This window comes from Aythya ferina (assembly GCF_964211825.1).
Source record: "Aythya ferina genome assembly, chromosome: 1".
In the NCBI taxonomy this organism is placed as follows: domain Eukaryota; kingdom Metazoa; phylum Chordata; class Aves; order Anseriformes; family Anatidae; genus Aythya; species Aythya ferina.
The window spans coordinates 91,356,335-91,374,517 of NC_140296.1; the positions used below are offsets into that span (position 1 = coordinate 91,356,335).

An 18,183-nucleotide genomic window follows, 5' to 3' on the forward strand; every position below is an offset into this window, starting at 1 on the left:
ACAATATTTAAACTCCCTCCGATAAGGGATAAATTAGCTTGAAAGAGACTGCTTGGTGTGTGTGTGTCCGCCTGGGAGCAGGGAGCTGGAGGGGAAGGCTGCCTGATACAGCTGCGCACCTCCCTTCCTAGCCTGACCCGGCGCGTCATGCTGAGGATCGCCCTGTAGCCCACTCCCGACAGGATGGCATTCTCCTGTGAAGGAGTGATCGCATTACCCAGGCCCCTGGTGTAATTCTGGTTCCCAGCAATTGTTTTCTGGTGACCTTTTATTGTTAACAATTAGCGCTCGGAGCTGGAGCGCAAGTGGTGTAAGCATATTTTACATCCTCCTCAAGCAAACAAAAAAGCTGGGTGGGCACGGGCTTGTTTCCTGGTTCACACCCATGACTCCTTTGTGTCTCAGATCTCCTCCCACCGTGTGTCATAGTCAGCAAACCCACTCCCTTACCTTTTGGCTCCCGTATACAGTGACGTCTTTGAGGGATGCGTAGGCATGCTCCCTGTATCCCATTCTCCTCTCACATCCTATAGGAACTCTGCCTCTCCCTAATACTCAGCCCTTCCTTCTCCGTGAAGCCAGAAATGTTAAGTTCCTGTGCAACAGAGTGCCAAGAGCGAGGATGAAGGACGGCTTCTATTTAATTAAGTGTACAGGCCATAAGCACCACCCTCCAGTACTATGCTTTGGGTGCTTGTGTGTACTTCTGTACAGTAAATACCTTAGCAGCCTGCTCCCTCTGCTCAACCCCAGTCATATACATGTGCCTCTGGAAACGCAGACAAACCAACAGTCTGCTAACCATCACATACAGTAACACAGATTTCCTTCTCCCCACACAAAACTGTGCCTGGGGAGAAAAGGCGTAGTTGGCTGCACGCTCCAGGATGGACAGCGCTGTAAGCCTGTGGTAGACCAAGAATAGGCTGAGTTCCCAATCCCAGGACCTTTCACAGATGTACAGCACTTTGCCAATAAGTCCTTGTCTTTTCTATGGGGGAGAATGGAAGGTGGGGAGGCAAAAGAGACAGGGAAGATGCTCCAGTTGAATCCTGTTTCCTGCAATATGGCATGTGTGTGAGGGCGTGTGTGCGGGGGGGAACTACATTAATCAAATCATGATCCTTGTAGGGTACAACGGGCGATTAAAAACAACAACTTGAATTTATCCTGCAGCCTGTTGGCAGCTAGCACATAACTCATTCTTTCTGTGGAGGGCTTAACTTAGCAGGTCTGTGCCGTGACTAATGAAGCCATCTCTCCGCTAGTGCACTAATTCCAGACCTTTTGGGAAGGAGCCCAGCTCAGCCCTCCCCTTGCAGGCTCCTTATGGCCACCCTGCAGGTCCCTCCCACTGCCGGCACTGTGCTCAGGAAGAGTGTGTGAGAGTATTTCTCCTTTAAATCTGTTTTAAGAGAGCTCTGCTTTGCCATGACATTTAAAGGCAGATTTTCTGGGGCACTTCTCATTTTGTCTGAAGCATTTGAAAGCCACTTCCTTGGCACTCCTCTTGCCTGCTCCTCAGAAGCACATAATCTGATCTTGTTGTACCCACTGCCTGTGGGGAGAGGCACACATCTCACCGGTAAAGTCACAGTTAAACTAAACATTAAACTGTCCAAGAACTGACTTCCTCGACAGCTCTGATTCAGGCTCCCAAAAATGCTCTGCGCAGTGAATCATGCTTCCTTCTGGAAATGACAGAACTTCCTCATCATGGTGTTCTAACTTGCCCTCTCCTCGTCTCCGGTACTATCAGGAAAGGATTGAATTGCATGCCACATTTTTTCCATGGTCGGCAGGGAGATACATCCTTTTTGAAGACGAAGAATTTCTGAGTCAAAGGATGACGAACTGAAAATTAGTACCAGCCCCAGAAATAAATGACAAACAACATAAAGCCCCATAGAGGTGGTCAGTGGGTGTATTTTGGATATTCGCCTTTCTGGCAACTTGAGATGCCTATTACAAGGCAAACTTGCTTTTCACAGCTGAAAGTAGCAATGAAGTTGAAAATACTAGTAGTATCTGTATGTCTTTATTTCCTGTGCCTGGTTTGATAGGTCTTGTCTGCTTGCAGATCAGGTAAGGCACTGCTGCACATGAAAAATCCTAGTGTCCAACCCAACCTTGAAGGACAATTGTATTTGCCATCTGCACTGAAAGGGTGTGGGGAAAGAAAGGAAAAAGGGCAGTGCTTCTGGTGACTTCTTCCAATCAGACTTACACAGCAGATTGTTTCACAGCCATTGCAGTGACAGCAATTTACAGAGACAGTTTGCTGTACAGAACTTCAAAATCAAAACAACAACCCCCTTCCTTCCCCCCCGCCCCCTGCAAAACCCTATGATTTACTGAACAACATGTAGTTGGGATAAATACCTTACCATATGGTAAACGATGACTTGCACTGGAAATCAAATTTTAAGCAGCTCTTTTTGTTTCTTTGTATACATTTTTTTAACTCCCTCAGAGCCAGGGCAGGTGTAAGCCCCAGATGCACAGACTGTATAGGCTGCCAGACTGTGGGCATGCTTAGGATGAGATCCTGTTCCAACCCAAATCAGTAGCAAAATCACATAAGAATAGATTTCCAACCTCTTTTAGCCATAGTACAATGGGAGAGGCTGGATGTCAAAAAAATGGAGAGTGGTTGATCCGAAATACAGGGGCTATTGCCACGGCTTCCGTAAAGCAAACTTACTTTCCTCACATAGTCAAATTTCATGATCAGCAAAGCAGTATGTACTTGATGGGGGGAGTAGTAAATAATACTAAAAACAGTAGCTTTTAGTGCATTTATGCTAGATGAAATGCATTTTTACAAAACTAGTTCTAGACCACCCAATGCTATTGCGATTTGTGTCTTGAGTTTGTGTTCCTGCTCTTTACGTTGTCCCTGAGAACATGTATTATTTCCACATTATCATTTTAGTTTTTCACATATGGTTCACACTTGCCACCCATAGCAGATGAAGAACTTTAAAGGTGCACATGAAGAAAAGAAGCAAAATAAATGCTTAGTCCACCTTAGCCTGTTTTGTGTTTCCTGCTGCACAAAGTAGGCTTAAAGTGCACCCAAGGTGGAAGTCAGAAGTGGAAGTAAAAGAAAACTCATGAACCATCAAGCCTAGCCACAGGCAGCACAATAATAAAGTCCTTTTCACTTAAAAAAAAAAAAAAAAAAAAGAAAAAAAAATTAAGATGATTTGCTGGTTCTTGAAAGGCTACTCTGAATCTTTCCCCTTCAGTTTACTTTCTTCTGATTTCCTCAACAAGCTTCTCCATGTCCAGAACAACCTTTGCAGTTCCTGTTTTAACTCAAAAAGCCCAAGTAACATCAGTCCATTACCTAAATTTAATGCTTCTGGGCAGCAGCTGATTTGATCACTTGAGTAATAAATATTCTTAATAATAACCAACAGCCAGTCCCTAAAATGCACATATGGTCCATGTAAAAAGCCCTGTGTTGGAGTAGCATGCATAATACAAAATACCTGCTTATTCATGATCCTGAAACCACGAATGTTTAGCAAACTGATATGGAGCTGAAAGGCATGGGGATAGGTACTGAATCCCAAGGACTGACAATGTTCAGCAGTTTTGCAATCAAACGGGACCTTGCCAATTTGCTGACTCATTTCCTTTGGTCCCTTGGATGTAAATATGAGAGGTCTAATCCCACTGCCACTGTTCAGGGTATGCCTCATCAATGGTGTCCAAACCAAACTAATCTGAATCTAATGGGAAGATTCACACATCAAAAGTGTGTACACTCATGGAAATGTAATTGAAACAACACTCGGAAGGAACATTTGTTTTTTTAATTTTGTTGTTTTGAAAACTGTAGTCTTAATGCAGAAAGGCTTATTTTAAACTACAAAGAGAGATCTGTGGGAATTAGAAATCATCTATTTTCAGCAGCGATGTCTGTTGCATTTTTTATTCATCTGTCTCTCAGATGAGGGCTCGAGCCCAATTTTTGAACAGCTGTTGGCAAATCTCCCCTTGACTTCAAATTTGATTGTTTGGATTTGGAAGATGCCTTAGATATCCTCTGCCACACAATAAGTACCTGCAAAAAAGAATTTGTACAGGCTCTTGCCACTGTGGTTGCAAGAGAAGATTAGGATCTGTAGGCAGCAGTGGTGCCCAGAAGGAGCTTTCGAGTTGGGAAACTGCTGGCTGGAGTGGGGAGTGGAGGACATACTCCCGGCACCAAAATGTCTCCTTATAGCTCTGATGGGTCATATAAAAATGCTCTGTGTTTGGGTAATGTTTGGTTGGTTATATAACATACAGTACTTATCAATGGTGACATTCATTAATGTAACTGCATACAGTGATTATGGATTTAGAGGGCCTGCTCACTCCCACCTCCCTTAACATCTGTGAATACCACAACTAGTAGAAAAATACCATAAAAATTCACAGAAAGGCTTTTCTCAAAGTGCTACCTTGGAAAAGAAATAGTTCAGTTACTCTGTGAACGGGTCAAGAAGCAGTGAGGTATCTTCAGGAAAAAAAATAAAATCTTGAAATCAAAATCTGAAAACTTTTCTGTCAGTTCTAGTGAACAAGCTGGTCTCTCTCTTCTGCTACAGATTCACATGTGAATGAATACATAACCATGGTTATGAGCACTTTTTTCACCTGGAAACAACCTCTCCCCATACACACACCCTCTTCCTCCTGCCCTCTCAATGTGCACAAGTTCAGGCCCTTTGCTCTGCTGCTCACAGACTGGCTCTGTCCTTTCATGTGCAGGTGTAAACCAAAGTGCAACCCCAGGGCCAACGGGGCTGCTCAGTGCCCAGCCAGCTGCTGCCACTCGTGGAGCAGAGGAGCAGAAGCACTGCCAAGCTTCGTCCCCTTCTAGTTAACCCTATGCCACTGACCCCATGACTGTGGACTCATCCGCTGTTGTCCCATGAGACCCTCCAGTTATGCAGGGCTGGAGCAGGTCAGCCCGTGGCTGAGATGCCTTCAGAGCATAGCAGCATGTACTCCTGGTGACTCACTAGGAATTCACCAAATGAACAAGATCCCAAGCACTGAGCAACTCTGCTGGCTGTGTGCACATGGAAGAAAAGGTCCGGACAAAGTTTTGTTGCTTTTTTTTTTTTTTTTAATGGTGATTAATGCTGAGTCCGAAAAGGGCGGCAAGACAAGGGTGTGAGTTAAGAACATTAGAGAAATTGATATATATATATATATTTAATATATAAAGGCCCCTGGAGGATCAATGGGAACTGGAACCACATGAGACACTATGTACTTCTTGTTATAGAAGGATGGTTGTGAGAAGATCAGAGAAGGGTGTGATAGTGGGTGGTGATAGTCTTTACTGCAAGACTAAGGACGCCCAAACAGCAGTACAGAGAGATGTGAAGAAAAGAGAACAGAGCTGTATGGAGCGCTACAGTAAGAGCTGACGTATGGTTTTGGAGGGAGTAAGCAGCTTAAGAGAGTACCAGAAGTCAGAAGATGAATCTCAGAAGTATGTCTATTCTCATGTGCCCTTTGTCCATACATAGGTTTTCTCACCCTGTTCTATGATATGTAAATAAAGAGAAGGACCAGGCATTTGCAGAGCAGAGTATGATCTGTTTGTTGTTGTGTTTGTTTGTTGTTTTTTTTTTTTTTTTTCTTTTTTCACCCTTCCCACTCACTAAACCATTCCACTATTCACTGTTGGGAGACTGAGGGAGAAGGTGACATTGGGCCTGATCAGATCTGCTGTCCACAAGGAATGCCTCTAAATCAAGGAGGTTGATGTCTGTTGGCCTTCAGTGAGCTGCTCATGGACATTTGTACTGACATAGTACTGGTGAGACCAGAGAGGTCTGAGGTGCTGACCAGGGTGTTCCCCAGATCAAGTTGAGCCAAGGCTCACAAAGACTGCTGCCTTTTGTGAACCTGAGGTCCTTCTTTGAGGTAAAGCTGCCAGGTTTTGTGTGTTAGAATCCAGGAAAAAAATAAATTTAGCATAGCACAGTAGCACTTCCAATAGTGCATGCTAACTGCTTTACTGGAAAAGTAAGCAGTTCCAAAAGTACAAACCAGCTGTAGGCTGCATAGTTTTTCACATAGGATGCAGGATATACTCAAATAAGATGTTCAGCAATTCTAATAATAGTTCAAATATGTCCCAGAAGTTAGTTTTTGAGATGTTCACATTTTGGGCAAGAATCCTTTCAAAATATTTCCTCAGGCAACTAGTATCTTAGGAGTGAGGAATTTATCTTGGTTAATTCTGACTGTTTTGAAAGGAAAAAGATTGTGGGGATCAGTTCCTTAACTGTTGTAAACTGGCACTGCTCCACCAACCTAAATAAACTTTTGAGTTTGTACACTGGCTAGAGAGTCTGGCCCTATTCTTCATTTACTTAATCCCACAAATTTTCACTGTATTGGAAAAAAACAACAAACAACAACAACAACTACAACAACAAAACAGTATGATTTAAATGAATAAATATTAGATGTTTTCAGCTCTATTTTATTGTCAATTCCTAGCATCGATGCTTAAGTCCAAGCACTAGTCATGATCCCCTGTATGATCAATGTTTGGCAACTCAGTGCTAGACCAGATATCTTAAGCAGACAGCTGACACTGATGAAGAAATGTTAATTTTTGTGTCTATTTTTGTGCAAAAAGAAGTTAAATACACATATCTATTAAATAAATGTACTGCTTGTGGGCAACATCCAGGGGGAAGTGATGACTTTTGGTTGGCACTACAAATCTATTCTATGTATATTAAATTTTGTACGTTTTTCAAATCTATTAATGAAGTAGAAACGATATATAAGATCTCTGGTTCCAAAAACTATGTTGCTTGGACCATGTTTCCTCTATTTACAAAGGAAAGGAAAATTGAGATAAGGAGCTGCTAGTAAAACAATTTCAAGGATTGCTTTTGTTGTTGTTGTTGTCGTTGTTGTTCTTGTAAAAGGTTCACTTCAATTTAAAGTTAAGTCACTAATGTGTCTGGCAGAGGGTACTAGGGCCTTGATTTATGTTTCCTTGTGATGTACTTCTGGCAGTTGTCCAGACTTCTTTTTCTTTTCTCAGTGCTTCACTGATTAGTGCAAGGATACAAATTGGTAAATCTTAGAATCGGGAATTCAGAAATTCTGGTTCTGGTGTATCCAGTGTGTGTATGTAAATTTTTCTTCCTAAAATGCATTGTACTTTTGAAAGATTGCCTTGCTAAGACTATGAATGTTAATTATTATGACTTTATAGACTGATGTGAATTTCATTCCTAAAACAGGAATGAAACCATTTCGTAACTCTGAAGCATATAAAAGAACCTTCCAAAAATTACAGCATTTAGTTACTATGTACAGAATGAATTTTCTGAAAATTGACATGGTAAAGTAGGAATTAGTCTGACTTTAAGAAAACTTATTGAAGACATGTTTTATGATTTTTTTTCTACCTGTCAGCCTATGAGATCCTGACTTATGTTAAAATTCAGCTTAGAATTCCCATATAGCTACAACTCTTTAAAAAATCATGAGTTCTTTTATCTGAAAGTTTCTCCTCCAAAAGAGTTAAATAATATGATATTCCAGAGATTGCCACAAATAACTTTCCTCTTTGCAAATAGCTGTTGCTGCTATTATTATCAATGCCAGTACAGCTTAGGAAAAAATACCCTCTGTCAGAATAATCCCTATCCCCAGTCCAGTGGTAATGAAACCCAAACTGTCCTGGGATGACATTGCCAGTAAGGACCACATTCTTGAAAATACAAAAAATGGTGTGGTCTCTGAAGTTACGCAAAATGAAGATGTTGTAGACATTTTATATACAGTCTTGTATGTGTATATATGTAGTCGAGGGACTGGCTGGTGGGGAAATGCCTGCTTAGGCTGGAACAGAATTCTGAAATTAATGTTGAAAATGACAGCACAACTAGGGAACTAGCAAAGTTCCAGGACTTTTACTGTTGCATGATCACTTCCTTGGCAATGAGGAATGGACACAGAAGAGTCTGTATCTGTGGACACAGAAGTAGGGTATGCACCCTTAGATACTTCGATTCTTCAGAGTTTTGTTTTTGTTTTCAGTTTTATGCTAACTGTAGCACATATAGAATGATTTTAACATACAACATAAGAATTTTTATTTGTCTGAATTATAATACACCATATGTGAATGCATCTGTTCTTCACTGTGTTACATTTATTATTTGTACTATGGTGGGGCCTCAAGTTTCCACCTCAGATCAGGGTTCCAACTTGCTAGGCAATGCGCAAATACATAATGGGAAACACTCCCTGCCTTGAGAAAAACATACTCTAAATTGACAAAAACAGCTCAGGGTGGGAAAGGAAAACAGAGCCAGAGAACCGTTCCGTGGTAGCTCAACCTCATCTAAACTGAAGTCACCGTGGTCCCACACCTCCAATCCAGACCACTGATTGCCCATTCTCTGGTTTAGATTGGCTTGCTGGGCTTAGGTGGCCTAAGTTCCTGCTTCATGACAAGGAGAAGAGTTGGATCTATCTACTAGTCAACATTTTGGTAAGGTTAATTTAGCAGAGTCAGCTCCCTGAAGTGACTCACGGTGCAGCAATACAAGCACCAACGCTGGCATGAGGGAAGGGTCATGGCAGGACAGTGGGAGTGCAACAGCCCTGGCATGGGTTGGCATAAGCCGCCACGGAAGCACGTACGGAGAGGATGCATCCGTCCCATATCTACAAGGTCAGTGTTGAGCAGGAGAAAGTACAACATGCAGCATCACAGCTCCATGCAACCACATCACTCTGAACTATGCCCCTTGCTCTGGTGTGCTGCAAACCTCACCTGCCCCAGCTGCCTGGTGACAGCAGAATACTTCAGGAAGAGCTCTGAAGCCAGGATCAGTCCCTTCCCTACAACAATAAGTAGGATACAAGGGAGTGGGCAGCTCAGGCATAGAGAAAATGCTTTGGCACAAGCATTTAGCAGGCAGAGTTTGCTCAAGAACCCAATTTGTCCCACTCCTCCTCATCTATGTATTCATGTGTGTGTGTACACACATACACATATACATAAGTGCCCACATGGTGTCTGGAGAGTGGTGTGGGATGGTCAGTATTTCTGGATCTTCAGAGCAAGAACTCGAGGTTCCTGGTTCCAGGGCTATGCTGAGTTCGCCAGGCCATGGTCTATTGATACCAGTCACAAATGATTTGGTGTTACATGCTGTGTTACTAACAAAAGGTGTGCATTGCGTACATTCATACCATGAAAATAAAAGACCAACATGGTTTCTATTCTCAGGTCTTTGTGTGCTTTCTGCTCCTTTCATTTTCAATTTGCACTCTTGTTTTTAAAAGTCCACTGGGGCTTGCTCCATCTTAGCATTTGGTTTCTTTCTTTGTCCTCCTACTGCAATCTGTTACCTCTTGTTATCTAGCATTATCCCTGGCTTTATTTCTTTATGTGGTCTTGCATGGTTGCTGCTGCCACTAGGAACAGGCTGCCTGCCTCTGAAGGCATATCTTTTTTATTTATTTTTTAAATTCTTATTTTAAAACACATGTTTTTCCAGCATTTATGATGCAAAATTGCTCTGTCCTTCTCTGCTATGGGCCATGAAGAATGCTTGCTTTAATTTACCCTACATGCTGTGCCTTTGCATTCTTCTTGTCTGTAATTTATGCCACATACTGTGCACTCCCTTGTTTTATACAACATAAAGTTGCCAGATGGGTGAGTGCAACGCATGCTTTAAAATGAAGGCTTGAAGGCAACTGCTTAATCCGAAGCTGCAGAACAAGCCAACACCAAAAAGGAAAGAGCATTTGAAAATATATCTGAACGGGTCAGTAGTCATTATGTGGGGCTAACACTATCAGCAACACCTCCTAATTAGCAAAACATGCTATTAACTTTCCCCTGAGATTAATTTTTTCCTGCTTGCTTTTCATGGTATAAGGTGGCAAAAGATGAAGCCAGTAACAGAGCATTAAGGGGAAGGAAGGATATTTGGGCATAAATGACAAGGAGCAGTCATTTTTCAGAATGAAATGGTGCCCAGCGATGGGAGATTTGTTTGGCTGTGGTCGGTGGGTCAGTTCAATAGTGCACTTTGCTGGGCTGTAGAAGGTATTTAGCATGTGGGGGGGTTTGTTGTTATTGATTTTCTCCTTTCCTTCCCTAGCAAAGGTCATATTACATGTCTCTGGGGTTTATTTTACGCTGTGTGGGCTGAATAACTGAGGAGCCCCAGCTCTCAGCTAACACTACTCTATGCATCGCACGCTTCCTCAGGCACATGTTGTGGTAGCAGCTGCACAGCCCTCATCTTCTATCGTCCCCATCCCACTAACAGGATGGCTACATCCAGCTTTGGTTCAGCTGCTTATCTGTACCATGTGCTCTGCTCTTGATGCCCTAGATCACACTACACAAGACCCAGCTACATCACTGTAGCACATGAAGTCTGTCTTGGGGTTGGGGAAAGCAGGTTTGACCACAGTCCCCTGCTGCTCTAACCAGTCCTTTGCCCATGTTGGGGTTACATGTGTACTTGCGCGGTATGTCATGGGGGAAGCAGGGAGATCCTGGGTGAAATTTTGGCTCTGTAGAAGTTGACAGAGTTTCTGCAAGTGACAGCTGTGAAACAAAACTTTCTCCCTGTGCAGGGAGGCTGTGGCCACTGACACCAGCAAGAAGAAAGGTGGCTCGCTCAGCCAGTGCTCCAGCAGGAGGAAGGACTGGGAGTAACCATGCATTTCAGGTGGGCTCTTGGAAACCGAGCTGGGATTGCTAAACAGATGGTGTCACACTGTCAGCACCCTCCCTACTCCCTGTGATGAGAATTTTTGAGAAAAAACGTGAGGATGGGGAGGAAAAGAGTGTGACAAAATCCTACTGCCTTATGGAAGGGCCAGTGGGAGGAAGGGAGATGTGGAAAGAAGTCATCTACATAGAAAAATGAAGGAATAGCATATCTATGCCAGCTAGCAGTGATAATAGCCATAGTGAACATTCACTAGCATGGACTTTTAATACAGTATTCACAATAGAAATGCAAATTATTTGCATTATATCTTAGTGGCAGCTCATGCTGAAGCTTTCACAGCTTCATCTTGATACTCTTGTCATGTGGAGTAGCTACGTCAAGCTAAGTCTGCTGGTGCAGACTGCAGCAGCACCTTAGCAGGCAAGGTGCTAGATGGAGCATGAATTGCAAGAGGATTTGGATTCTCTAAATGTAGACAAATATTCAGTTGTGAGATGAGATGAGAAGTGAAGATGCAGGACCATGTTTTGCCTTCTGCCTTACCTATCCTCTTTAACACCAAAAATGAAGATGGTAAATGGACCTATTGCATCCATAGCTAGATTGTGTTTTTGGAATGGTCCCTGCTGTCCCTTCTATGGTAGCATTAATTGCTTTACCTATGAAATTGGCTGGTGAAATTTCTTCATCAGAAAGATGAGGAATGAAAAACAATCCTGTTGCTCGCTCACTTTGAGAGAGCAAGTTTGGAAGAATAGGGTAGGGTTGGTGCTGTGAATGCCGTTTGTGCTGTCTTATACTGAGAGACATATATGCAGTATCTTCTAAGGAAACAGATGCTTGGAGATAATTCAAGACCGTTTAATCACCAATAACTTGTACATGTTTTAATTGTAAGTCATATACCAGAGTTTGCCAACACAGGTATTTGGCACTTCAAGTTTCCATCACAATTTTTTTCATTTCTTCATTTCTGTGAATGGTGGTGAATTACACTTTTGCTGGAGATTATTTTAGAAAAACATGAAGAGTTTGTCTTTGATACAATGAATTTCCTCTTGACACTAAATTGGTGGTGTAATGAGACAGATAAATACATTTCACACTTAGTTTAACATGCGTTTAAACAATCAGGCTAAAGGACTGAGAGTAAATAAGGAAGAATTAAGATCCAAAATACCAGCTGATATTTTTCCTTTATATTCTATACGGCTGGACTTTTGAATAATCAAGCCATTTCTCCCATGCATACTTACATATTTGAGTACACTGGATGCAGTCCAGGCATTGATTGACTGTGCTTTGCAGCACTTACTAAGTTTCTGTTTCTTCTGAAGGAAAGAGAAACTCAAGAAAGAGAAACTCAGTGTAATAGTGTCTGAAAAAAAGTATTACATCACTGGGCTGGAAAATAAGTACTATGTGTCTGTTTGTCACGGGGATATTTCCCCTTTCTGCATGACAGCCATGAGATGAGATGTGTCAGTGCAGATGGTATAGTAGCTTCTTCACTAAGGACATCTATACCTGTTTGTACAGACAGATATGACTTTTACTCAGGGCTTAAACTCCATCAGTACCTAACTTTCACTTGCACCTCAATCCTGTCATTCAGGAGACTGATTTAGTAGGGAACCTCTGACACTAGTCCTACAGAACAGTGTTTAAAGAGTAAGAAATCAGAGCACTATTTGCCAAATCCCAAATTTAAAACCTCTTTTTGGGGGGGCTTTTCTAAACACTTTTTTTTTTTTTTTTTTTTTTTAACCACTTATCACAGAAAAAATGCTGTATTGGGCCAGGTGCACCTGAACTGGTGTTTCCTAGGGGAAAGCACAGTGAAGGAGCCTGCAGCCTCTCATGAAGCCTTCTTTTGGGAGTTCTCAGCTCCCTTCATAAGGTCTGCTCTGACAGGTTGTATGATGCTCTGCTTCATTACTGTAGTGGTTTGAGGACAATGTATCTCTGTCAAACTTTTTATTTTTTGAGTGTTTTGGGTGCCATCTGAAAGGACTGAGGCTGCTATGCTGATTTTCATACTACTAGGATCTAGTTTCCAAGAGAGAAATCTATGAAATAAATGGTGAGAGAAAGAAGGATAGTAACTTACTGAAGATGAAAAAACTTCTGTTTACATGACTAAGACTTAGTCATGTACCTGGGACAGGGTTCTGTATTGGCCTTGAAACTGATGTGAAGAGCACATCCTTAGTTTTGGCAGGAGTGGAAGTTCAGTGCATTTTTCAGGGATGAAACTTAGAAGAACAGAGAAGGTCAGTTTAACCTTGTGGTTGTGGTTATGAATGAGCAAGGAAGTTTAAATTACACTGGAGGACAGCTCCTTTAGTCACAGGAGCCTGTAGTGCACTCTAGGTCCTTTATAAATAAATATAAGCACTTTGTGTTTTTACAGCAATAAGCAAACTGTTAAGGCACAATGACTAGGTTGTTCTTATTTAGCTTTGCTGATGATGAAGTTCCCTATTGGTTGCTCATGATTACAGCTAAAGAGCAGGCTATAAACAGAACAACCATGCATTTTTCACAAGTGTAACGCAGTAGTTTTTCGCTAGAACTCTTTTCTGCTTCCTCATTATTTAAAATGATAAGCATCGAGCTAAAGAGAAAGAGCTAATTACGTTTGTGTTTAATCAGTTCAACAGTTCACTCTAAATCTGATGGATTGTTCCACACATCTGGCTGAATACAGCAAAAGAATTGGTTTCCTTCATAAGCACCTCATGCATCATGAACAGGACTGCTTAGACATTGATCTCCACAATTTTTCTGGAGAACTCTTCAGTGTCAGACACGTGCACACTGGTGGCTGAGCTCCTTTGCTGCACGGTTCCTGTTTCACCTGGCGATCAGCTGCCCTTTGGATTATTCCTCCTCTTTTCAAAACCAGTGTCTTGTACCACAGTCAACATAGCAGTTCCATCTGACAAAATGCCTGTTCAAATAAATTTTCACATGTGGGTCAGGGCTCCTCCCTGCCACTCGTGTGCCCTAGCGTTTTGCTGGTCGATGCTAGCTGGGTGTGCGTGCTTGTCTGGTGCCACTGGGTGCATCTAAACCTCCATGGGTTCTTCAACCAAATTTGCCCAAGTTGTCCCAGCAGCAGCAGCTTTTGTCTGACTCACTGAAGCCCTGTTAACTGAATAATAAAACATTTCCAGCCATTTTACCTGGCATCTGCCTTCATTAACTAGTATTAAAATTTTCATTAGTAACATAATCAGAAGTAAATAAAAGCCTGAAGTCAGTAATTGTGGTGTAATGACCACATGGACACCAGGGCTCTTTTAGGATCAGTAACTGCTACTTCTTTATTGATGACATAACTTCAGCTCTCATATTGAGGACATGACATAACATATAACATAACATAACATAACATAACATAACATAACATAACATAACATAACATAACATAACATCAATCTCTTATCGAGGACAGGCTCCCTTCTTATAAAATTCGCCCCACAGCAGTACTTTTCCACTAACTATTCATTGGTCAAACAACTTTGCCCAGCAACAGCAAACACCCAGCAACTTCCATGCCTTAACGGCTGGAGAACAAGCAACCCGAGACAGCAAGGCGTCTCCTGAATCACCCTTCTTTGTTTCCTCTAAACTCTTTACATTCCTGATGGTCTCATCCTTAACTGTCCTATGTTATCACCAACCATGGGGTTTGTCGACCCCCATGGCCACACTCCCACAAGTAATGCTCCTACCGATGCATGTCACCAGCTATAAGACAGATCTGAATTAGACCTCTCATTTTTATTAGCCAGGTGATTAAATACAAAACGATTTTCTGGGAGTGACAGCAGATGCCCAACACACATTTACCAAAACCTAGGTAAAAAATGCACTTCAAATGGCACCTCACACTAGGTGGCATTCACAAAAACATGTAACTGTACAGTGTTCAAACGATGAGGCAACTCTTTAATAAACCACGTGCAAAAAGGCCTTTTGTGAAGAGAAGCTGTACTTAGGCGTATTCCTCTTATTACCTAAACCTAGAGTCAACTGAAAGAGAAACCCTTCCTTGCCAACTGTGCCAGCCTGCAGCACTGCACGAACAGGAAGGGTATTTTAATTCAGAACTGGGAACAGGATTACTTACTCAAATGGTAATTTTCCAAACTGCAAACCTAGGTTCTTGTTCCCTTTGCAGTGTGTTCCTAGCTGCACCCTTTGCACTGCACAGTTTCAAAGGATTGTGCCTTCACTGTACACAAACACACAGCACCTCGCTTTCTGAAACTGGTCTCCCCACCCTGGTTTAAGCAGCCACAATTTATCCCCCATATATCTATTTCAATAACTTTCCAGCAGCTGACAGCTTGGACCATGCGTCACTTCAGCCTTCAGAGCAGCTGGGGAGAAAAGGGCCAACGTCTCCAAACTGCAGGTGGATGTGCTTGCCGTGGAGGTTACAGTTTGCATTCATACTGCTTCACTCTAGATACCTGTGGTGATTTGCATGCACTTTGGGTTTCATTCCTGTGTGTGATGAAGCCATCAGAACTTCTGCTACCAACTTGACAACAAGCACTGTATATTTAATTGCTAAATATCCCTCCTGTTGTGGAGAATGAAAGCATTCTGCTGATGAAGAAGATCCTTTTACTGAAGGAAATAAATGTAAAGTATTGCAATACCATATAAAAAAATACCATATAAAATACCATGTAAAATCAATAGAGACGTAATATAGTCCAGGCTTTGAAAGGCAAATGTTAAGAGTGCTTTTGCAATCTGATCTGCAGTCACTGGAGCCGAAAGGCTACTGAGGTGTCTCATGTGAGGGCAGAGAGCCTGAATCCTTGTTAAACCTCTCAGATTGGAAGGGCAGGCAGCCAGTTCTTCTTGCTGCCAGAGCTGTAGGTGTTTTCTCTCTGTAGGGAGGATATATTCTCCCACATCAGGAGAAATCTGATCGTGTCCTTAAAGAGTAATAGAAAAAATTCCACCCTATGTTTCACAACATACTCTAGTGAAGGCTAACATCATGTGAATTTTGGTATCGATAAGACAATCAGCACTGAGGCTGGACAGTCCTGGTATCATGAAAACCATCTGCTGAGGGCTTCGCAGATGCTGTTCCAAAACCCTCGTCAGCTTCCCACTGCCCTGCCTTGTGACAGCAGTCCTTTGGGAAAACTTCTGCTGCACTTAAGTGAAACTTGACTTGCACATTACTTGTTCAGACAAGCTATGAGTACATATGACTCATCATTTCCCTACTTTGTTTTGCCTGTTAAGCAGCCATCAGCATTTACATCACAATTGATCATAAAAGAGCAAAAACGATGTAGCAGTTCCAGCCTCACCCCTTGTGAGTTACTACAGGAAATTTGCAGTCCTCCCCCAAACCCTCCACCTTAATGTCCCCACTTTGAATATTCAATGGAGAAAATATTCTCAGAGCTCTCTATTTTTTGCCTGTGACTTTTTCTCTGCTCAACGATATCCTTTCGCTTCCCACTACTTATTCTCACAGCTTTGGGGGAGAACAACGAACATGATGATCTGTTGTGATATACAGACTAGCAGGGGAAAAAATAAAGAAAAAAGAAAAGAAAATAAAAAAAAGAAACTTAAACAGCATGATCAGAAACCTCAGTGCGCAGGCACAAATGTTCTTTTTTGCTCCTTCAGGTTGGCCCAACCTGTATGTCACTCTGTAGCCAGGTAGCACCATGATGGCACAGCAAAATGATGCATCCAAATAGCTTTAGCGGTTTACCTAGGTCACTCTTGTAATCCTGGGTACATTTCACTTTGTTTTTGTCCTGTCTGCTAGACCCATCCTGCACTGTGAACTGCAAGCCACAGCACAACAAGACTGCAATAAGGCTGAAATATGTGGAGGGCTTATTCTAGTAGTGACTTGGTACTGGAGCTGGCCCTGTGGAATACCCTGCTTACCCTAGTGAGTACAGATGGCTATGCTCCCTTCATTTGGGGGGTAAACTTTTTTTGGGAAAAAGTTTCATTGGCAAGCACAATTTGAAATGATAGGAGGTAGGGTATGGGAGTGAGATTTGTGACCGCAACCACAAGGAACCCAGCATGCACTTCATACTGTGTAGTACAAATGGTCTGACTGCAGCCCTTCAACACTGCAGCAAGCTTTGCAAAAATCGTGGCTCGTTTCTTTGTCTCCCTATGTTTTCCAATTCATTTTTAAATATGTTGTGATAGTTCATAGGTTTTGTTTTGTTTTGCTTTGTCTCATATCTCTCTTTCATGGGAAAAAGGCATGTTCATGCTTTACAATCCCAAGGGCTCAAAGCACGTTTTTATTTTGAAGTTTCACTTTAGAGAAGACCTTATGTTAGGAGGACTACAGGTGCTGGGATTTTAAGGCACATAACATACAGGACTTGAGTGCTACATATCCTGGGCACATGTGCCTCAGCTTCTTCCTGTCCCATGGTACTTGCACATTAGTAATAGCTGGATTGAGAAATACATGCACAACTGCACCCATGCAATTGGAACATTGCACTTGATTTTTCTGAATGCACCTAATTTGTCAAGGAACCCAGGAGAAGCAGACAGAAAGTGGAAGCATCTTGCGATAAGCAGCAGCTGGGGAAGGAAGGAGAAATTCCAATAACGAATTAGAAAGCCCAGCGGCAGCTTCATTTTCTGATGACAGCAAGTTCCTCTTAAGGAACTTCTTTCTCCTTGTGTGGGGAATACACAAGAGAAAGATTAGAAGGGACAGAAAGCATCAAACCTGGAAGAAGAGGAATAAGTGACATGGAAAGTGATGATGCATGCAAAGTGTGTGGCTTTATTAATGATGTTAACTGAGGCCAGGTCTGAAGCAGGATAATAAAATACCACCCCTGGTTGTGCTATGGATCATTTTGTAGTCCACGCCAATGTTAGAGCTATGACTTAGTAAAGCTTGCTTTATGGCTACCTCTTTTTGGAGGCACCTCTCTCAGCAGGCTTGTAGGTTTGTCCATGCCCACCACCGCCTGCCTTCCACCCTGGCCATGATCAAGCACTTCTCACTCCAAGCATGGTATCCCCTCAGAGTACTGACCGTCATCTCATACTTGTGCGACAGCAAAACTTAAGGTTCACTGAACCTTAAGAGAGGTGCAAATGAACTTTGAAGAGCCTAATCTTGACTTTGGTGAGTAGCAGAACAGTGGTGACATTGTGGTGCTGCTGATGTGCTAATGTAATTTTTTTCCTAATTACACAAAACCAGTTAATTACATAAGCAAATGAGGCAATTAACTCATTTTCCATCACAAATTATCATTGGAACAACTGTGTATCTTTTGGATAAAAACCACGTTAAAAAAAAAAAATAAAAAAAAATAAAAACATTTTTGCATGGGGAACATTTTAAAATTCCATCCCTGGTTTTGCTTCCTTTTTCTTTTTCTGA

The 18,183-nt window shown here is 42.1% G+C and overlaps 1 protein-coding gene across 1 annotated transcript in view; it reads right to left on the reverse strand.

Moving 5' to 3' along the window:
• The window catches only part of LOC311434969 (uncharacterized protein), a gene marked incomplete at its 5' end in the record, with an annotated part of 194,717 nt that overhangs the window by 91,067 nt on the left and 85,467 nt on the right, over nucleotides 1-18,183 (reverse strand). The window lies entirely within an intron of this gene.